Below are 19,713 nucleotides of genomic sequence, written 5' to 3'. Positions count from 1 at the left end.
CATGCACAAATACCAATCTAAAGTAATAAACCAGGTACGACCAGTACCTGGGAGGGACAACTCACTAAATTGCTGAAAAAACATTACCATTCCTGGTTTAATGTTTAATGCTAGAACTCAGCTCTTGTTTTTCATGCCTTGCTCTAGCAGTATGCCAGTTTAGTGGCAGCCCTCCTTTAACAGCTATCAACTTCGTTCTTTTAAAAGAAAAGGGTTCTTAGAATTTTCCCATAGACTGAAAAGTGAAGTCCAAGCTACTTAATGCAGGCAAGAAAAAAGACTCGGTATCATGCACCAATCCTTCACATGCTGTCCATGGAACTGATCACAAATATTTATGTTGTGGTTTAACCCCAGTAGCCAACTAAGCCCCACAGCCCCTCTTACTCCTCTCTGTGGGATGGAGAAGAGAATCAGAAGGGCAAGAGTGTGAAAACTCATGGGTTGACATAAAGATTGTTTAATAAATAAAGCAAAAGCTGCACATTAAATAAAGTAGAATTTGCTTATACGATTTGTTCACAATTTCTCCTCAGCTGGCAGGTGGAAGCCCACCCCGGGAAAGCAGGGCTCCATCATGTGTAGGGGTGACTTGGGAAGAAAAGGTATAGAATCATGGAATATGCTGAGTTGGAAGGGACCCACAAGAATCATCAAAGCCTAACTTCTGGCCCTGCTGCCACTGAAAACATTCACCCTTCCTGCTTTTCCCCACAGCTTTTATTGCTGAGCAAAATGTCATGTGTCATAAGTTAACAAATCTTCATTTTTTCCATTGGGTTCATCTGTCCCAGCTGTTTCTCCTCCCACCTTCCTGTGAATGCCCAGCCTCCTCCCTGGCAGGCCAGTGTGAGAAGCAGAAACAGCCATGATGCTTTAAAGGACTCTCCAGCAATAGCTAAAGCATTGAGGTGTTGTCAATGCTGTTTTCAGCACAAATCCAGAATACAGCACCACGCAAGCTACTAGGAAATTAACTCTCTCCAGGCAAAACCAGTATGATTAATTAGCTCTTCTCTTTGCACCCAATGGATCACTTTTCTACTTGTTTATCTTTCCCACAGATGTCTGCACAAAGCACACATATTTTCCCAAAGGAAAAATGCCTAGTTTTGACTATGCTTCCCATACAAATCTAATCTGGGCCCCAGTGGGGCTGTTCTGCTCACAAGCAAGACCACAATATACAGATAAGATTTGTCATACACAGCCAAATCGAGTTTACAGCTACCACGTAAGTCCCACAGGCATGGGCTGTGCATGTCAAAACCAGACTCTGAGCTCCCTGTCCCCTCAGCCATACTCCTGTACTGTTCACACGGGGTGGGGATTGCCACCTTCCAGTCTGAGCAGTCTTCTAGACTGTAGCACAGCCTGCAGGATCCAGCAATTTAGCAACTCTTTGAGATTATCCAGCACCAGATGCCTCCAAACACCGCACAAGAGCGAGTTTGAGGGCGTGCACACATTCTTACCTCTGAGTTCTGGCATCTTCAGAAATGAAAAGCGCTCACATTGTCCAAATGAAATCTGGGCTACACATCAGCCAGCTCTCCAAAAAAGGTGGTGGGGACGCTGGGACTCCAGGACATACCACAATTCCCATTTCCTGCAGAGCCTTCTCATTGCCTCTTCTGCTTTGGAGGTAGAGATCACCTTAGGTATAGCTAGGAGGTTTAAGGGAGCATTCCCCTTTACTTGGCAGTCCTGAGCCTGCATGTAGAGCGTTCTGTCCAGTTCTGGATCCCTGTTGGAGAGAGAGTGCCAACCACATCAAGTTTGGCAGAGTGTTATGAAGATGTATAGATGGCTGGAGAACACAGTCTGTGAGGAAAGATGGATGTAGCTGCATTTCTTCATGCTGGAGAAGGGACGTTGGAAAGGGATTTAATATCTTCTGCTACAATTGAAAGTAAATTTATAGGGAAGATGGAGACCATCTCTGAGGTACAAAGCAAAAAAAAATCAATGATCAAAAGTCTCAGAAAAAGTAAATCTGACTGGATATAAGGGAAACAATCTTCACTGTTGAGAGTGGTTAAGCACTGGAACAGGGGAACAGAGAGGCTATGGATTCCCCATAAACAAACTGGAGAACTATGGACTGAGTTGATGAGAGGGTGGAAAACTTGCAGGGCTCCAACAGTGGAAATCCACAGTTAGAAGTCCAGCTGATAGTCTTATCAGTGGCATCCCGTAGGAACTAGTACTGGGGAAACATAATTTATTATGATTGTTAACAACTAGAGTGATGAGAGACTGTTCACTCCTGGCAAGGCTGCAGATGATACCAAATCAGTGGGAGCAACTTTCATGAAAGAGAGTGAGACCGCTACTCAGAGGGAAATAGACAGGCTGTAAAAATGGACTGACAGAACCATGAAATTCTAGAGAGGCAAATGCCACTTTCCCCATGAGGGGTGGAATAACTCCATGCAGCAGTGCAGGCCAGGGACTGAAGGGCTGGAAAGCAGCTTTGCATAAAAAGACACAGAGAACCGAACATGACTCCACAGTGTTTCCTTGTCGCAAAGGCAGCCAAATAAGCACTGGGAGGCTTTAGAAAAAGGGTAATCAGCAGGCAGAAGGGAAGTGATTATTCCATTCTGCCTGGCACTTCTGAGACTGCATGTCCCCAGTGCAAGAGCTGTTGACATATGGGAAAAATTCAAAATGTCACTAGTCAAGACATTTCCTCTGGGTTTTCTTAGCTTCTGCTGGTGAAAACTTCCAGAAGTACCACAGGCACTCAGGAGTGTCGGCTTGACTGACTTTCCATTGGATGTACTCCTTAGGATGCTTAGGTGATTCTGAAATTGTTGCATTTAAGAAGGAAACTAAATCAGTCTGCAAGAAAAGACAAAACAGTGCTGGCAAAGGAAACTCAACCGAAAATATGTTGTATCTGCTCCTTGCCCATATGCTTTTCTTAATAGTGCTGAAAAAGGTTTTGTACTCACTTCAGCTAAACTGCTCCTATCCTTAGCTCATCAGTGTAAGGAGATCCTCTTGCTGACCAGGAGTAATTCTCCTCTTTTCTCTGCATTGGTAACTAGAAAGAGTGAGACAAGCAAAAAAAAAAACAAAAAAAAAAAAACAAACAAAAAAAAAAAAACCAAAAAAACAAAACAAAACAAAAAAAAACAAAACAAACAAACCAAAACCAAAACCAAAACAACAACAACAACAAAAAAAAAAAACCAAAAAAAAAACACCAAAACTTTTCATTATTTGAAAATGAGACAGGGAAAGGAGATAGGCTGAAAAGATCTGTAATTTCTTTTTTTCTCGTGTTTCTTGGTGTAGAAGGCACTTTATAAAACCCAAAATTCTGCACTAAATGTCAAATTGAGAGGGTTATTTCTATTTCTCATTTTGGTTTCTCTTACATGCAGTAACTATTTACCCACATTAGTCATGCAGTCCTGAAAAGAAAGTTGGATATATAATTTCAAAGCCATGTGTTGCTTCCAAATAATTTATAAAAAGAGACTTTATGAATACCCAGAAATATCACTCCTCTGCTATGCAACGGTAACAGATATTTTCAAAGCACCTAATGCAATTAAAGTGCTCAGGAGAGGCAAAGATACAACAGTGCAATAAAAGTCAATGGCTGTCAATGTTCAGCAAAGTATATATTGAAATAATAATACAATAAATATTAATAGAGAGAGTTTAAAACTGTGATGGTTAAAAAAAAAGGTTGTAAATAACCATTTAATTATATCACACATGAAATGGGTACTGATGCTTGGCTCACTGGTGCTTTTTAATCTTCCTTTTTGGAAGTCCTGTATGACTTAGTGGTTTTTTTTCCAGGGCAACTCAAGCACACAAACAGGAATGAATGATGCATTTCTAGGTCTGCCAGTAGCTCCTGGAGGATAGTGACTTTAGGAGAGTATCCACAGGCAGGTGAAGCCCAGCACTACTTGGCTGCTGCTAGGGGTCCTGCTGATGGCAGCTGTGTGACTGGGGAAAGAGAAGAGCACCCTGCCATGAGATGGATGTTAGACCATGTGAGCAGAGCCCATAGCCCCTGAGATGTGCTGCAAGGAATGGATGCAATCCTCCAGCTTCCCTAAGAGAGTCTGCTTCCACTCTCACAGTGCTGTCACAAAGAGGAGGGATGAAGTCCTGACACCATCAATGTTAGTAAGAAAAACAGACTCCACAGAAAGAAAAGTGAGAAACCTGCACTCTTTCATCCTACTCTCCACCTGCTCCCACATAAACATCAACATTTGCTTTTTATTAAGTTCCACTGTTGCTGCCCTTTTTCCTGGGGTGGATGTTGCAATGTGCAGTCTAGGGTGTAAGGTCATAGTCCCCAAAATTAATGAATATGATGGAGATGCAGAAACATCCTACATGTCTGGCTACTCCTGTTTCCCACTGTCTTTTTCTAGATTGTCATATCTTGACATTATTGTAACTCTGTTTTGGAAACAGAGGATAGGATACACTTAATTATACATTATATTTGTAGGCTATAAGGATGACAGTTTGTTTTTAACAACCAAACACTTGATGACAATCAAACATAATTTTTGAGTTTAGCTGACAAAGTGCCAGCCAGAAGAAGTCCAGCAATGGAAAAGATGTGGGGACTTCTGCAAACATGGCAAAACCATCCACCCACCTGCATGGCCCCAGGGCAAGGACCCCAGTGTTGTGCTGCCCAGCTACCTCAACAGTCAACACTGAGCTCTTCAACATTTGTCTACCAAAGTGCTGTAAAGAAGATTTAGTTTCTGGAAACTTTATTTTGATAGATTGGTAAGAGGCAATAACTCAATTTCTTTTCCTTTTTTGTAACCTCCTGTGAGAGTCTTCTATATCCCCTTACTCCTGATTCAGCATCCAAATATTCTCACTGATGTTTCTTATCTGGTAAAGACTGAGCAAGGATTATCATCTGAACCACCCACAGTGACTGAAAGATTCTGAAAGATCATGATAGAGAAGCAAAAGCTCCCTCTATGGTGATATTCCACCTCTGTACGATTGTCAGTCTCAGACAAATACCACACCAGTTTTTTTTTATGGCCGGATGTGAATTTACCCACCTCTCTACACTGCAGTGCTTATAAAAGCAGTCTTTCCTTTCACATAAATCCTGCATCATATCCAGAGCACAAACTGAAACTTCTCTGTATCTCCTAAGAACTTTCAGCATATTCCTAGTCCTTTTTGTAGCCTTGGTCAGCCTTTTTCTCTCTGGTGGCCAAATATTGGCTGCAAAATGCCAGAATTTTCTGTAGATGCTCTTTATCTCCACTGATAGTCAAAGCCCCTGGTACAAACACCTCCAGGCTCTAGCTTTGCTGTTTTTGGAAGCTGCTTTTATTCTGTGTACACACCTTCACGAGACATGCCTAGAGACCTCTCTCAGGGCCTGAAGCTAAGATGCTCTTCTGTGACACATCCCACACTGCCAATGCAGTGATACAATGGAAATTATGTTTCCTGTAACTGCAGACCATTGCTGGACAAGGAAATTACTGACACAGTGAAGATTATTTTGGAAACATTAAAATCAATTTCTCCCTGTTCCTCTCAACACCTACATGAAAAAGTAGTTATTTCATTCTATGAAAGAAAAAAGGAAAGTGGTTCTCTGTAATTGCTGAACCATAATAATAATCAAAACAACAAAACATGGAGAACAGTTTCTCAAGAGAGAGATATTTATCAATACTTCAAAATTATTTGCTCTGCTTTATGTAAAAACAAATACTATATTACACAATCCTCCACAGGAATGAAGACTCTTTTAAAACCCTCACTGGACCTCCCTTCTCTCTAGAGGTTCATTTCCTTGTTCATTCCAGAGGGGCTGCTTTCCTGTGCTGTTCAATTTCCCTCTTTCCTCCTCTCAGAGGACAGCACTCCTGGGTGACTCCTGATGAATTGCCAGGTGACAGGTCACTGAGTCTTTGTAGGAAGACAGAGGATGAAAAGTTGAGTTCCAGCTCTTCCCATCACTTTTCCCTGTGCTATTCATAAAAGATCAAATTTCCCCTGAGCCAGTTACACCCAAGTCCTGTTGCAGCAACAAAGGACTTTAAATGCCAAGGGTGTTCCATTCCCTGGCACCAGGTGCTGATGCTGGTATGGACAAGCTGGATAGATCTGAAAGCTGCAGGTATGGTTAGTGTGAAGCTCCCCTTGGCAAAGCCTCCATGAGCACAGCACTCACTGCTCTGCTGGGAGGCCATGGGAGCTTCTCTCTGCCACATTTCACTGAACGCTCAGTGCTCAACCCTGCCACACAAAATTTGGATCAAGGTCTCCAATGGATGAATCACTCTGGAGTAATATTTTTGTCCAGTTTTTCCACTCTTCAGCCTTGGAGTTGTGATAAAGATCTAACTATAGCATGAAAAAGTACAAATATAGTAACAGTTCAAAAAAGTGTTCCAGTGACAGCCCCACTTTCAGGGGAGAGGAAGTAAGTTAAGAGTGAGGTACATGCCTCACATTTACCATGTAGCTTGCCATCATAGGAGGGCTATTTGTAGTACAGTTGTGATATTATTTAAATAAAGTAATTTTGAATCTGAATTATAGATGATGTTTTGTACTTTAACAGATCTCAGTGGCTAAATATTTATCTTTCCTTCTTTGAGGTGTCTCCTTTTGTTGGCAGATTTCCAGTTCTCTCTGCATTACTTCTCTCCTTTGGAAATAAGGCACTGAATAAGGATCTCTCTTCTTTAGAACTTGGCTCCTCTTTCACTTGGCTCCTGGAGCGAAAGTAATTAAGAGCAATTGATTGCTATAGTAATATTAATATATATTATTGGTACTGCAGCAGTATCCAGAAGCTTCAGAGGCTGTGATGTGTGAGGGCAATAATTGTCGTAGGGCACTTGAGGATTATTACATTGACCACAAGGTCAGTAACTCTGCCATCACATAGTTGGGCTCTAAAAAAAGTGAAGTAAGGAACCTCCCAGAAAAAAACGCTGCAAAACACAGTTGCAATCATTTTCAAGTAACACAAATGCAATAATTTTCAGCCCTGTTTCTCTTGAAAGGATGTCTGGGAGCGGATATCTATGACTCAGTCTTTTGAGAAGCTGATGAATACAAATTGAAAGAAGAATCCTCCATTTAAACTTCTTTAGCATGGGTCAACCTAGCTTCTCCAGCTGTGCCACACGCTTCATTCTGCTGAAAGTTTACTGCAACCACCAGAAAAGTTTGCCATGACATTAGCACAGCGGAGAAGCATTTCTATGTTGGTGTGTCTGGACTACCAGACCATCATATTAGAGCATTAGCTGCTAATATTTCATCTAAAGTGTGTCTTATAATATCTTCCTTTTGAGAAAGAATATGATGGTGAGATCTGTGAAAACAGACAGCATTCATCTCACCTTTCTACCACTTCTACTTGCAGTATCCCTGACTTTGGCCAAGACTGAAGCAATTTTTAATGTTCTCACTCCACAATATTACTTTGTCCAGAAAGTCAGCATGAAAATCATATAATTGCAGTAGGTCCTAGATGATACAATTTCAAGGTACCACAACTGAAGGGCTTTGAGCAAAATTCACATGTTAAAAAAATAATAAAGAATGTCCTAGTTTTTCAAATCATGATATAATAGTTTGAAGAAGATGAGACATTTCTTCATGAAAATTGTTATGCCTTATTCCTTCGTTCTGCAAAAAAAACACTTTAAATAAAATTTCACCCTATAGTGCATTGGTGTATTCCTATTTATGTACACAGAGATTAAGAAGATATAGACATCAGGTAAGTGTTTGAGCAAGTTTTTAACAGTTTCATCTACTTATCCATGAGTCAAGATGATTATAGTTAGATCATGGCATGGGATGGCAGTGCACTTTAAATATATAAAGAGATTTTATAAAAATGACAAGGACAAATCATTCTAATTACCCAAGAAAGAGAGAACAAAATGTAAAAGGATTAAAGGAAAATTGTCAAATTACATTTTAGAAACCAGCTAATTGTCAAAAGTCTGTATTATGACAACTTACACTTTTAATAGCATGTCCTGGTTTTGAGATTATTTAAAATTCTCTTGAGAAGGAAATTTCCACTTCCTGTTCATTTTTGGAAGAAGTATGAAAACTGGTTTCTCTTCATAGAAGTCTCATAAGTAATTATATGTTGAACAGTTTATTGGGTTTTGCATAGATAAGTTAGAATAAAATAACTTCTTCAAATCTGGCAATTACAGACAAATTTTCATCTTAGTTCCATTAAAATACACGGGTTTTTAAAAATAAATGTGGCACTTCTCTACCAGACAAAGAGAAATATGATCTCTCGGCTATGCTACTGTCTGTGTTCCAGTGATACCATTTCAAACACATATTCAAAAAGAAATATTAGTTCTGGGAATCTCCTTTTTCTACTTCCAATTTGGGACAATTAAAAGAGTTCATTTTTCAAAGTTGCAGTACTTAGCTCTTTCTGGAAATGAGGTTCCAGGTCAATGTCTCAGAAAATGCAGGTCCCTAAAACAAACAGCTGCTTTGAAATATTGCAATTTTTTAAAAATTGCATAAGCTTTCCACACATCAGGGAGTTAAGAAAAAGTATTTGGTGTCATTTGGTGTTTTCCTTCAAATGTGCCATCTTGTGACATTAATTCTTACGAGGAATGATGGACTAACTACAGCATGCTAACACAACTGCAAATATACTCTTTCTTTTTCCTGCAGAGATACAAATCTAGATTTAAAATTCTGTTATGTAAGTATGTATTAGCTAGTCTGCCCTAAAAACATTGTTGACAGCCTTAAATATCCCAGTTCAAAGTATTTTTCAGTGACATCAAACATTGTGTGGATTATTTCTTGTTTCCCTTGCTTTCTTCTTCTTCTTCTTCTTCTTCTTCTTCTTCTTCTTCTTCTTCTTCTTCTTCTTCTTCTGCTTCTTTTCTTTTCTTTTTTTTTAATGGCACAGAAATATCCCACATGTTTACTTAAGAACTAATGTATTTTTTTCTTTCAGGAATAATATTTACTATTTCCTAGCCAGCCAAAATATTTTCCTAGATTAAACCTTCCGTGGGATGCTGCTAAGTACCATTGAGAACTGCTTTCCATTCCAGGCACTGCTATTAAAATCAAAACCTTATTGAAAAATATGAAGAAGTACAAATATGTGCAGTAGAAAGCAGATATGCTGAGATAATAGGAGAGCTAGGGATGAGTGTAATGAGTGCAATGAGAGCCAAGGATCTGTTGGATAACTGAATGACTCCGTGACTGGCTTACAGACAGATGAAGGAAGCTTGGCACAACTAGGTTGTCTAGAAGAATGAATGGTTGTTGGCATAATCTGCTACCTATACTCATAATAAAGAACAAATAATAAAGAGAGTACTGTTTAGAGGGACATAACTAGTCATGACTTGACTATTGCTATAACCTGAAAGTCGTGACAATGCAAGTCGTAGCAAGGGGAACTTCCTGACAAGATCTTCAGGTTGTTCTTTTTAAAATTACAAAGCAGGTCAAGGAAGCTGAGTGCCTTAGATTAGACAGGGCAATAATTCAACCTGTTGAGTACACATTTTACCGTTTCTTGAATTTCATATCGGGAAATTCTAGAAAATGTTTTAGATGGCAAAGCCAAGGTACAAACAAAGAAATGTTCTTCAGAGTTATAATTGCTGACCCTATTCCACTAAAGCTCTGCAGAAAACTTTCAAGAAAGGACCTTTCTGCAACTCTCAGCTTCTGTCACTAGTGCAAATAGAAAGTGCAGCCTTAAGCCTTTGGAGGTAAGATGAACTAGATGATGCGATAGATTGTATTCATCTCTATTTTTCATGAGTGCAGAAACAAATATTCATGCCTGGGAACATTAATCACTGTTGGGTAGAGGTCTAAATCCAAGAAGGGAAATAATGTTTTTACATGCTCAGCACATGCTGTTCTAATGTTTATAAGTATGTAATTTCCAAACCAAATTTCTTCAAACACAGCAGTGTACATCATTCAGGAGTATGTTCATTTTCAAGGGTGAAGTTTCAAAACAAAGTTGTTTTGAGTTGCTGGGGCTTAAAAGTATATGAAAAATACCTTAAATGGTGAAAAGAATTTTTTTTCCCCATTCTTCACTGGATACTTTGAAAAAAAATATAAACAGCTGGATTGATGTTTATGAAAGTTTCTAAAACCAATTGAGTCTTGAACTGAGACTGAGCATGAAAAATTTGAGCCCCAAAGGTAATACTTTTTTAAGAAAGTTATAAATGGCTGTGATTTAGAATTGAAATGTCATTTTCAAGCTTGTCAAGATCATCACAACTGCAATGCTACATTAAGTTGTGCTGTGCAAAGTTGTAGCAATAATAGAAAAACAAATTCTCCTAATTTCCACTGACCTGGAGCAAGTTACTCTGTCAGAAATCTGTCACAAAACCAGAAAACAGACAGTAGGAAACAGGGTGAGTAGAACTAAGAAGAGAAGGAGAAAATTAATAAAAATGAATGATAATTGGGGGAATGAAAAACAAAACAGAAACAAAATAAAATGGAACAGAAAAATTTATCTTCACTTCCTCTATTTCCCCAGGGGAGGATAAGAGTTCTTTAGTCGATGTTTATTTCTCACCACATAGTGGTGAAAGACACAAGACATATAAATGGTAAAGAAGAAGCCAAGAAAAAAACATGAAAATTGGAGGGAAAGTAGAAGTGGATAAAATAGGGAGCTTAAAAGAGAAATTATCGAGGGAAGGAATTTTGGAGATATTGCTAGAATTCCTTGAAGAGTCCTGAAATGATTCTCTCAGTTAGAATTCAGTGAGAGCTCCACTTAAAACCATTTTTAGAAATCTGTAAAAGCAGGGCAAAGAGAGAAGTAGGCTGTATGGAGTCTGGGTGGAGAAAGAGCCTGGAATTGTTCAAGGCTGCCAAACCATGTTTTTTCTTCCTACTGCTTGCTCTAACAAAATAGATAGCCTTATCAGTTTTCTACTGATACCATTTTCACTCTTCTCAGATGTAAAACACGTCACATTACAAACACCCATTCAGGTTCTGATTTGTCTAGTTAAGAGTGAGCTGTTCTCTGCTTCGTGACCATAACCTCATATGGACAGACAACAACAGGAAAAATCAACCTCCCCTCTCCTCTGACTACAGATATTCTCTCTCCTTTCCCTACTCTTATTTTAAATTAGCCATTCTTGCTCCCTAGTCAACAGCAAGAAAAGTTCAGTGACTCATTTCACCCATTCTGATCTTGCTGACATTTAGAAACAAATGTCAAGTTGATAACTTCTATGGGAGATGAGAAAGGCATTGCCCTCTGCTATTCAAAGAACCTTGGTGCAACATTCTTGGCACCAAGAATTTTTGCAATATTCTACATATTACATATCTTAAAAGGTATAAATGATACACAACTTCACCTTTATTTTAGCAAATTCTGATCAGGTAATAAAAAGTGTATAGCAGGCACATCAGACTAAAGATAATAAAGCTGATAAAAGAGTGCTTTGATCCATAATTTCCTTCCTCTTGGGAACATATGTGTATGTTAGTTTTAGGGACATCATGCACAAAATACAAGAAGCATCACTTAACCCCAAGGATGCCTCATGAAATGGATGTCACATAATAGAGCCCACAAGCAAACATTAAGTACATTAGGTACAGTGGTGAAAGGCAGGTATCTGGCAGGATAGATTCAAAATTCTGCTATTAGAAAAGTTTCCATTGGGACTGTTTTTCAAAGAGAAATATCTCTGACAAATGTGTGCACATAAATATTTTGATCTAGAAAATGCTGATTCTGTAGAAAAACGAAGCTCCTTAAAGCAGAACACATCTATAAATCTCTATCCACATCTACATCTAAATAGAAATGAATTTTGGTTCTGCCATACATCAATAACCATAAAGACGCATTGTAAGACAGAGAATCTGGTTTGTTGAAGTTCAAAACCTCTGTATTAGTTTGAAGTTCCCTGGAGAAAATATATAATTTTAAGTCTTGTAAGAGACTGAGAAGCATTCCACAGGCAAATAGCTCTATAATACTGTGGTATGGCTCTGTTTATTGCATCTCTGAGACAAACAATTTTTGCACCAATATATATGGTTTAATGCTTCACTAATACTTAACTACTTACATCAGGAAACAAAAATAATTTTCAGCTTAATTCTATAGAAAACAATAACATGTCCAGTAAATGCAAGCTAATACACAGGAGTTTTCAGCAATGAGGAGGCTTAAAATGAAAGCTAGTCTGGGGGTTACTCTGCACCCTTAGGGGGAATGGGTAACAGGTACAAAACTTCACAGGACCGTGGTAGTTGTTGACTTCCTGATGTAAAAAAAGAGTGAGATGTCTCTCTCATTCCCATAACATGGTTTTGCTATTTTAAGGACAGTAAAAAAATCTAGGCATGCTTTATACTGAGAGATATACAAGGATAAGATGGAATTTCATTTTGAGGAAAGCTTTTAGGGATAATGAAATCAGCTCTTACATAATTCAGGTGAACGGCCTAGACAGGCAATTAGAAATGTATCCCAAGCTCAGCAGCTCTATGACAAAACATGCAAAGACAAAGTGGACTTAATTTCTTCCTTTTTTTCACATTAAAAATTCTGCTAGAGGTAAAGTCTAAGAAACATTAAATAATTTGTCCAAAATGTCTCCAAAGTTGATGGAAACACAGACATGGTATCTGACATGGATTCTATAAGAATAACACTCTATGCAAACTAAGTATGTCTTCTAGGTAGCAATCATAATGGCTCAAATCTGCCTTGATCAAAGCCAGGGTCTGATTGTAGGATGAAACCTGACAGCCTCATATTTAAAAGATTTGAAGACTGTGCAGTTAAAAGTTACAATGGTTATCTACAGCAATGTGATCTATGTATCTGGAACTGAAAACAGGGTCTGTAATGATGTCTAGTCACTTCTGGTTTTAGTGAAAGCCAGAACTTAACTTTCTCTTCAAATGGGGATACACTTTTGATCATGAAACAAAAAGGAAAAAAGAATGCAGAACATACACTTTTTAAGTTTGTTTTTTTTTTTTTTTTTTTTTTTTTTCTAGAGAGGTACAAAGGTTATAGGTATTTTCAACAGGTCCTTTGGATGACATAGTAAAGAAAAATATTCTGGAAATACCAAGAACAGTACTCCACGTGGCAGCTTTCAGCACAAAAGATGGCTTAAAGTCTTTCTGCCCACTGCCTGCTTTCCTTCCTCCCTCATCTCCAACACTCTCTTGGTGCTTACTAATGCCTTACTGGTGCTCTGCTCCATATTCCATCTATGGGTAGAGTTTTCTTTAACAGAAAGGAACCTCATACAGAAAGTTTTTGGGTTAAAAAACACAGACCTTTGTGTGTGCATGTGTGTTAAAAAGATTTTTCACATCTTTAAACCAGTCTCACACAAGTAGTAGGATGGAAGGAAGTGAAGGAGTAACTTTTGTCAGGATGTAGTTCACTTAAAGTAGCTCTGCCACCAAAGGGATCATAACATGAAAAAAAGATACTTGCAACACTGCTCTCAAGAAGAGCAGCATTTTCCAGTTTTACACAAAGCATGTTTCTCCACACAGACTGATAGATTTTTATTGAGCTTTCTGATTGTTCTATTTTATCACTAGAGGCAAGCAACAAAGCTATTAGAGTTTTGCTTTAATTGTCTATCAGGTGTTATTGCAGTCTTTTGGGTCCATTTGTGCTACACCGTTTTTAATTAAGAGGTTATGGACCTGCTTACACCCATGAGACTCCATTAAATGCAGCTGGATGGTGCATAATGCTCACTGAATTACAGCACAAAATCTGTGTGACTGTAAACGTGCTGTCTTAAGATATGTCCAGCAAAAATGCAATGAAAAGTTTAATGAAGCTTGTCAGCTTGTCTAATAAAGAACACTGCCATTCTGTACAGAGCTGGAAAGCACAGAAATTTTGTCACAGTTTTTTTGTCAGACAAGATGAGCACTGAAGCCCAAGATGAAGTATAGACTAGAAACAATTGCTTTTCATTTGACATAGTTATGTTGCTCCCTCAAACAAATTCAGAAAATATGTGGAAAAGGGAGAACTGTGAGTGTGGAAGGAGAGAAGGAGAGAAAGAGAGAGAGAAGAAAGGAGGTAGTTTGCATTTTGAGACAGTTCAGTAAGAGGCAAAATGAAAGGAGGGCTTCTGGTGAACATCTGGTGAGTCCAAGAGTTCACAGTGTTAGCACATAAAGAGTTTTCAGGTGATCAGAGTTGGGATGACTGCTTTGTTAGGAAGGACTTTCTGTTCATACCTGGGTCTTAAGTCTGCTCCAGGAGTTTGTTGTGCTGTGGGGTGCTTATTGCAGTTCCACTGCAGAATTTTCATTTCAGTCTGAGAAAAGCAGAGATTAATGTATTTCAATATTTCTACTGCAGGATCTCTGAAAACCTTACAAATCTAAGAAAGCAGTTGTTATTACATTTGATTCTATAGCACAATGTGGCTGTTTCTTTAGCACTATTTAATGTTATTTGCCACATTCAGTGTTCTTTACAGTTGATTGGTTTGTGGAGGAATATGTGGCTGTGCTGGGGGTTTTGAACATGACTGTTGCAAAATGCATTTATTTTGTAATGTTAATTATGATAATTAGAAAGTGGAGGTTGGTGAAATCCATGGACTCTCTAATGGCCTGGTGCTTGTTAATAAATTGTTGAAGAAAATTGCTATAGGATTCTTAGGTTTTAGGTCAGATGAAGAAATTGTCCTCATACAACATAGATGTCCTGCTATATACAATTTCTCACAAACCTCTTAAAACATGATATTTCTCTGATTATTATTCCCTCAAGAGTAACTGCTTGTATCTTTCCATGGGAATTGGTGAAATTCCAAGTGAGTGAGAAATAAATTAACTATTTTGCGTTATGCCCAATTTTAAAATCTGCATGCTGCTATGTTCTTCAAGGTGAGACTGATGGTAGAGGATCCTGGTAAAATGCACGGATATACTCTGAATGATCAGAGAGGTTTAATGGTGAGAAATTTTTGAGGTATATTTTGTCTGAGAGAAAAAAATGCTGTCTGAGTAAAAAAACTGACACAGACATTCTATGTATTCTACTTCTATTACAACCATGCTTGTGTGTGATGCGGCTACCTGAGTTTCAGTATTCATCATTATTGAGAAATGTATAGAAAGCTCTAGGGAACAGGGGTGGAAAAAGAAAGCCAATAGTGCAGCTTTTTGTTGGAACTCTCTGAGAAGTCATTAATACTGTCTTTGAGTTTAAAGACATGGAAGTGTATGGCTTTTTTCCTTGAATTCCTTTTTGTTGTGAGTATCATAAAATTGCTTGGTTGTCTTGCTGATGCAGTCTTGCATCATTTCTGTAGCTCTTACAAAACTTAAAGATCATCACTGTTTTCAGTGAGAGGTAAAATATAGCTTGAGTGGAGATTATTGGTTACTCTCATCCATCTACATGAATATAAGGTCAGGTTTTGGGCTTTCAGATGTGTGAGTCCCAAAGCAATCTAATTTAGAGCTTGACAAGAGGAAGAGTGCCTAAAAGCAGAAAATATTGTTCCAGGAAAATAAGTTATTGGTATTTAGCTATGGGAAAGAAGACTAAAATCTGTTTTACCATAAAAGTCCTGCCAGTTGGGCTGGCCATCACACACCATGAAGGATATAATGTCATCCATCCTCATTAGCTCTCTTCCTTTTCCTACCACTACCTGTCTGCAGAGCAGGGAGCATCTAAGATGAGACAGGGGCCAGAGATTTGGTGGAAACTCCCCATTTACTCAGTCTGTGTGAACAACAGAAACTGTGTTGGAAAGATAAGAACAGGAAGGACAGAGGTGTGCTGGACAGCTCCTCATCAGTTCCCCTCAGCCCACTGTTCACCTGCCCTCACAGGAAACAGAAATGGAACATTTCCAAGAGTAAATAGAGAAGAGAGAGAAGTCACGCAGAGGGAAAAAAATGGAGCGGAAGAAGAAAAAAGCACCAAGAAAAATACTGACATTTGTTACACTATGGCATGGCCTGAAGGTCCCATTTTGTTTGTGTGCCCTTCTGCACACCATTATTTCAAACATCACAAAAATATAGCCGTTACCCTGGGAGTGTAAAAATAAACAAATCCTGTAAGAAACAGGGAAACCAGATTTACTGTCAGAGGTCTGAAAATGCTGGTAGCAACAAAACATGTTACAGGGAATGGATATAATAAAAGAGAACTGTACAGCTTCTTAGTCAAACCCACATAGATTTCAACAACACCCAGGTCCTGCAAGACATCTCTCAACATCATCAAAAGACAAGGAAAAAAACTGTCCTTACTGAAAATAACTTTCAATGTGCTCAATGGCACAAAAAATCTTTTGGTTGTTGGGACCCAGCATACCAAAACCTAACTGCAGAACTGTAAAATATTTTCAGGCATCAGCAACTATCTAAAAGAGATGAAATTAGGCTATTTTAGAGGATGTATTTTGCCGTTGTGGGATATGCCATCATGACAAAATCAAAACCAAGCCTCCTTCGTACAAGCAGAATGAAAGAGATTTTGAAAAATATTCTTTGAGCATTTTGTCTCCAGCAACTTGGGATCCTTGAATTCTGATATGCCATACCCTGGGAATATGTGCACTGCTGATGGAGGAGAGGCTTTGTGCAACTGGAGTCCAGCCTTGGGTAAAGGCAGGAGGAAGGACCAGCATCTGCCAGCAGCTGTGCAAGGATCACATCTCACTTGGCACATTGGTCTTTCCAGGCAGCTGGTCAGAGTTCAGCTCTACTCCGCTGACTTTTTGAAAAATAATCATTATGCTTGCTCATTGGAATTTTTAAGCATTTTCCCAGGAACATTTAGCCGTTATATGCAAACACATTTATTTGAAAAGCTGCAGGAGAACACTTATTTGATCAGAAAACTCTGGCAAGCTTTTTTTAATGCATATGTTAGAATCTCTAAGAAAGCCAATGAGCAGAAAAGATAATAAGGAAATAACAGCTGATTATAAGTTTTATATAGTAACAGGGAAACTGATATACAAAGCAGATACTAATGCCCTTAGAGTAACAGTAACATCATTATGTAACAGCCAGAGAGAGCAGTAATGCTCATTGATATCCACTGAGTACAGTTACTATGCTAAATATACCTTTTCTTTTCTGTTTAAGAATTTATCCATGTAAAGTAATATGCTCAAAGACAATTACATATTTTCTCTAATTGCAGCAAAAGGTGTTTCAATCCTTTTAAGGAAGGTGGAAAGGGAAAATACCCTATTTCCTTTGCTTTTCATTTATTAATTAGTTCCAGTTTTATTTTTTGAAAACAAATTTTCTAATGCCAAACACAGACATGACATTTGCTTGCTGGGGGAACTGGGAAATAAAGAAAAGCTCTTCATATGACTGACAAAATTTAGTACATTTTTAAGTCAGAATTTTTACACTCATTAAAAAATCTCTGTACTGACCAAACTCACTTCACATTTTCCCTATGTATTGTGCATATTTCTAAACTCCCCTAAACCATCTCTTCTGTGTATTTTGACTCTCATAACACTAAGCCTTCCCTTCCCTCCTGCCAGAAATATGAAGCAGCCTCCAGAGGTCTGGAATCCCCCAGTGCAGAGACCTGGACTTTCCAACAAATAGTTTTAGGCCACAGCTGTGAAGAGTGTGTTAGCTTCCACTCCTGTACTTAGGTTTCATATACAACAAAGGTCTACTGATGATATCAGTTACTCCATTAGCTGAAAAAGCAGGGGTTCATGTTGGCACCCAGCCTCCCAGGGAAGGAAAATGAGTTGTTCCACTTGAGACAGTCTTGGTGGAAAAGCCAGGGTGCAAGTCCAGTGTAAAAATAAGTTGGCATGAGAATATTAAAAGTCTGAAGAGGCAAATTGTGAAGCTGAGAAAATGTCAGAATTGTACTCAGCAAGCATACATTGCTCTCTTCTCCAGGATTCTTGTGCAATACACAGAGTGGATAATGGAGAAGAGAAGGGATGAACAGAAGGGATGTTCTCTGTTTCAAAAGCTAGATGGCTAAGCTTTATTCCAAATTCAGCTGCCACTTTTGTACAGGATGCTGGACAAAAGCGTAGCAATAATGGATATATACAGGAAAGGTTGATTATGTTGTGCAACTCACCTTGAATCTCCTATTTCTTAACTTGACTGACATTTCAACCTTAACCATCTTTTAATACATTTCTTTCAAAAAGCATTTTAATGTACTTTAAAATGGGTCTGTTTCTCACACCCTGAAGTGCCTGTTGGCAAGCTGTCCAGTGCTGATCTGCTGCATCCAAGGAGCTGTTTTTCATTCTACTGCAGTCCTGTCTGCAGGAGCCCTGCCATCCTAGTGCCTCACTTACGCTGGCACATATGGCAGTGTGTCTTGATGACCATGTGGAGCTGTGCATGGACAGGCAGAAATCAAGTGGGTTTTAAGCCACTGTAGCCAATGCCATGATTTTAATCTAGTTCTCACTGGTTTTTCACCAAAAGAATTATGAAAACATTATAAAATCATCTGCATTTATCATCTGAGACCCTGGATAAACAGCAAAAAGCCTGATAAATGGTAAAAAGTCTGAATAATAATAGTAAAAAAAAATGCACCCAAGCTATATGCATGCATTGTTTGGAGGTGTATATGTGCATGTATACATGATGTATTACAGGCTCATGTCATAACCTTTCTGCAAGAACACTGTGTAACCACATACTGCTTTTTACCTTGTAGTTGACTGAGTTTTGCCATTTTGCAGAATTATCAAAGAGGAAAAGACACTTTTCCTTCAGTTGTTTTTCTCCTGATATTTGTGAGAAGGCTGGAATCAGCGCTGACCTGTGCTAATAGGAATCACTAGCCAAAACACCACAGCTGAAGAGATTGACCTTTGCCAATAGCGGGTTTGTTTTGTGGAAACCAATGGACAGGGACAGAGCAAGAGAGCAGGAGACAGCTCCAACAGTAATGGGCTGTAATTGAGTTCTCAGCCTTGCTGTAAGTGCCTTGGTGCTATTGTCTGTGAAAGTTGCTCTGTTTTATGCTCTTTGTTAGGTTCTGTCAAGCCCCATTTAAAATAATGAGGCCCCTTCACTCACTTTCTCTCCACGCAGTTTGTAGCAGAGGAGAATTTTCAAAGGAAGAACAAAAACTCATCTGCAGAGAATAGGAGGACGTTGTTAATTACTGATACCCAGCATTCTTGCAGAGGCAGTTAGCCAGGTGTGACCTTGACAAAGGACAAATCAAACACACATTATCCAGTACTTTCAGCCAACACCTTCTGTTCCCAGGAGATTCAAACTCTGGATGACCTATAGAGCTCATGCTCTCTTGCAGCTGATCACACATCTCAGGAGCAGGATGGATATAAAGAATAATGGGCCTTAGAAGGGTCTTTATGAAAGTTGTGTTTGAATTTGGAGCAAAGGCCATGTGTGGAGAGGTGCTGAGCACTCACAACCGTACATTTCTCCAACAGAGCTGAAATGCCCATAGTTCCCTTGCATGTAGGACAGCTCTACCAAGAATTGATTGACCTCATGATCAGGTATGTGCTGTAACTATATACAACTGTTCAGGGTGCAATAACCTGCATGTGATACAATATCCATTAGCAGATCCTACAACTAGAGGCACAAATGAAAAGATATTTTGCCCTTACAGCACTCCTCTTAAGCACTTTTGAA

The 19,713-nt window shown here is 38.8% G+C and overlaps 1 long non-coding RNA gene across 1 annotated transcript in view; it reads right to left on the bottom strand.

Annotated features, from left to right (window-relative positions):
• The window catches only part of LOC110483838 (uncharacterized), a 62,264-nt gene extending 53,641 nt beyond the window's left edge, over positions 1 to 8,623 (bottom strand). Inside the window, exon 1 of the long non-coding RNA XR_002467636.3 lies at positions 1,476 to 8,623. This is a non-coding gene — a long non-coding RNA (uncharacterized LOC110483838). The remainder of the gene's footprint in view (positions 1 to 1,475) is intronic.
• Between the last annotated feature and the right edge of the window lie 11,090 nt (positions 8,624 to 19,713).

Source organism: Lonchura striata, chromosome 1A (genome assembly GCF_050655825.1).
Source record: "Lonchura striata isolate lonStrDom1 chromosome 1A, ASM5065582v1, whole genome shotgun sequence".
Taxonomy (NCBI): Eukaryota; Metazoa; Chordata; class Aves; order Passeriformes; family Estrildidae; genus Lonchura; species Lonchura striata.
This window is presented reverse-complemented; position numbering and strand designations above follow the sequence as displayed.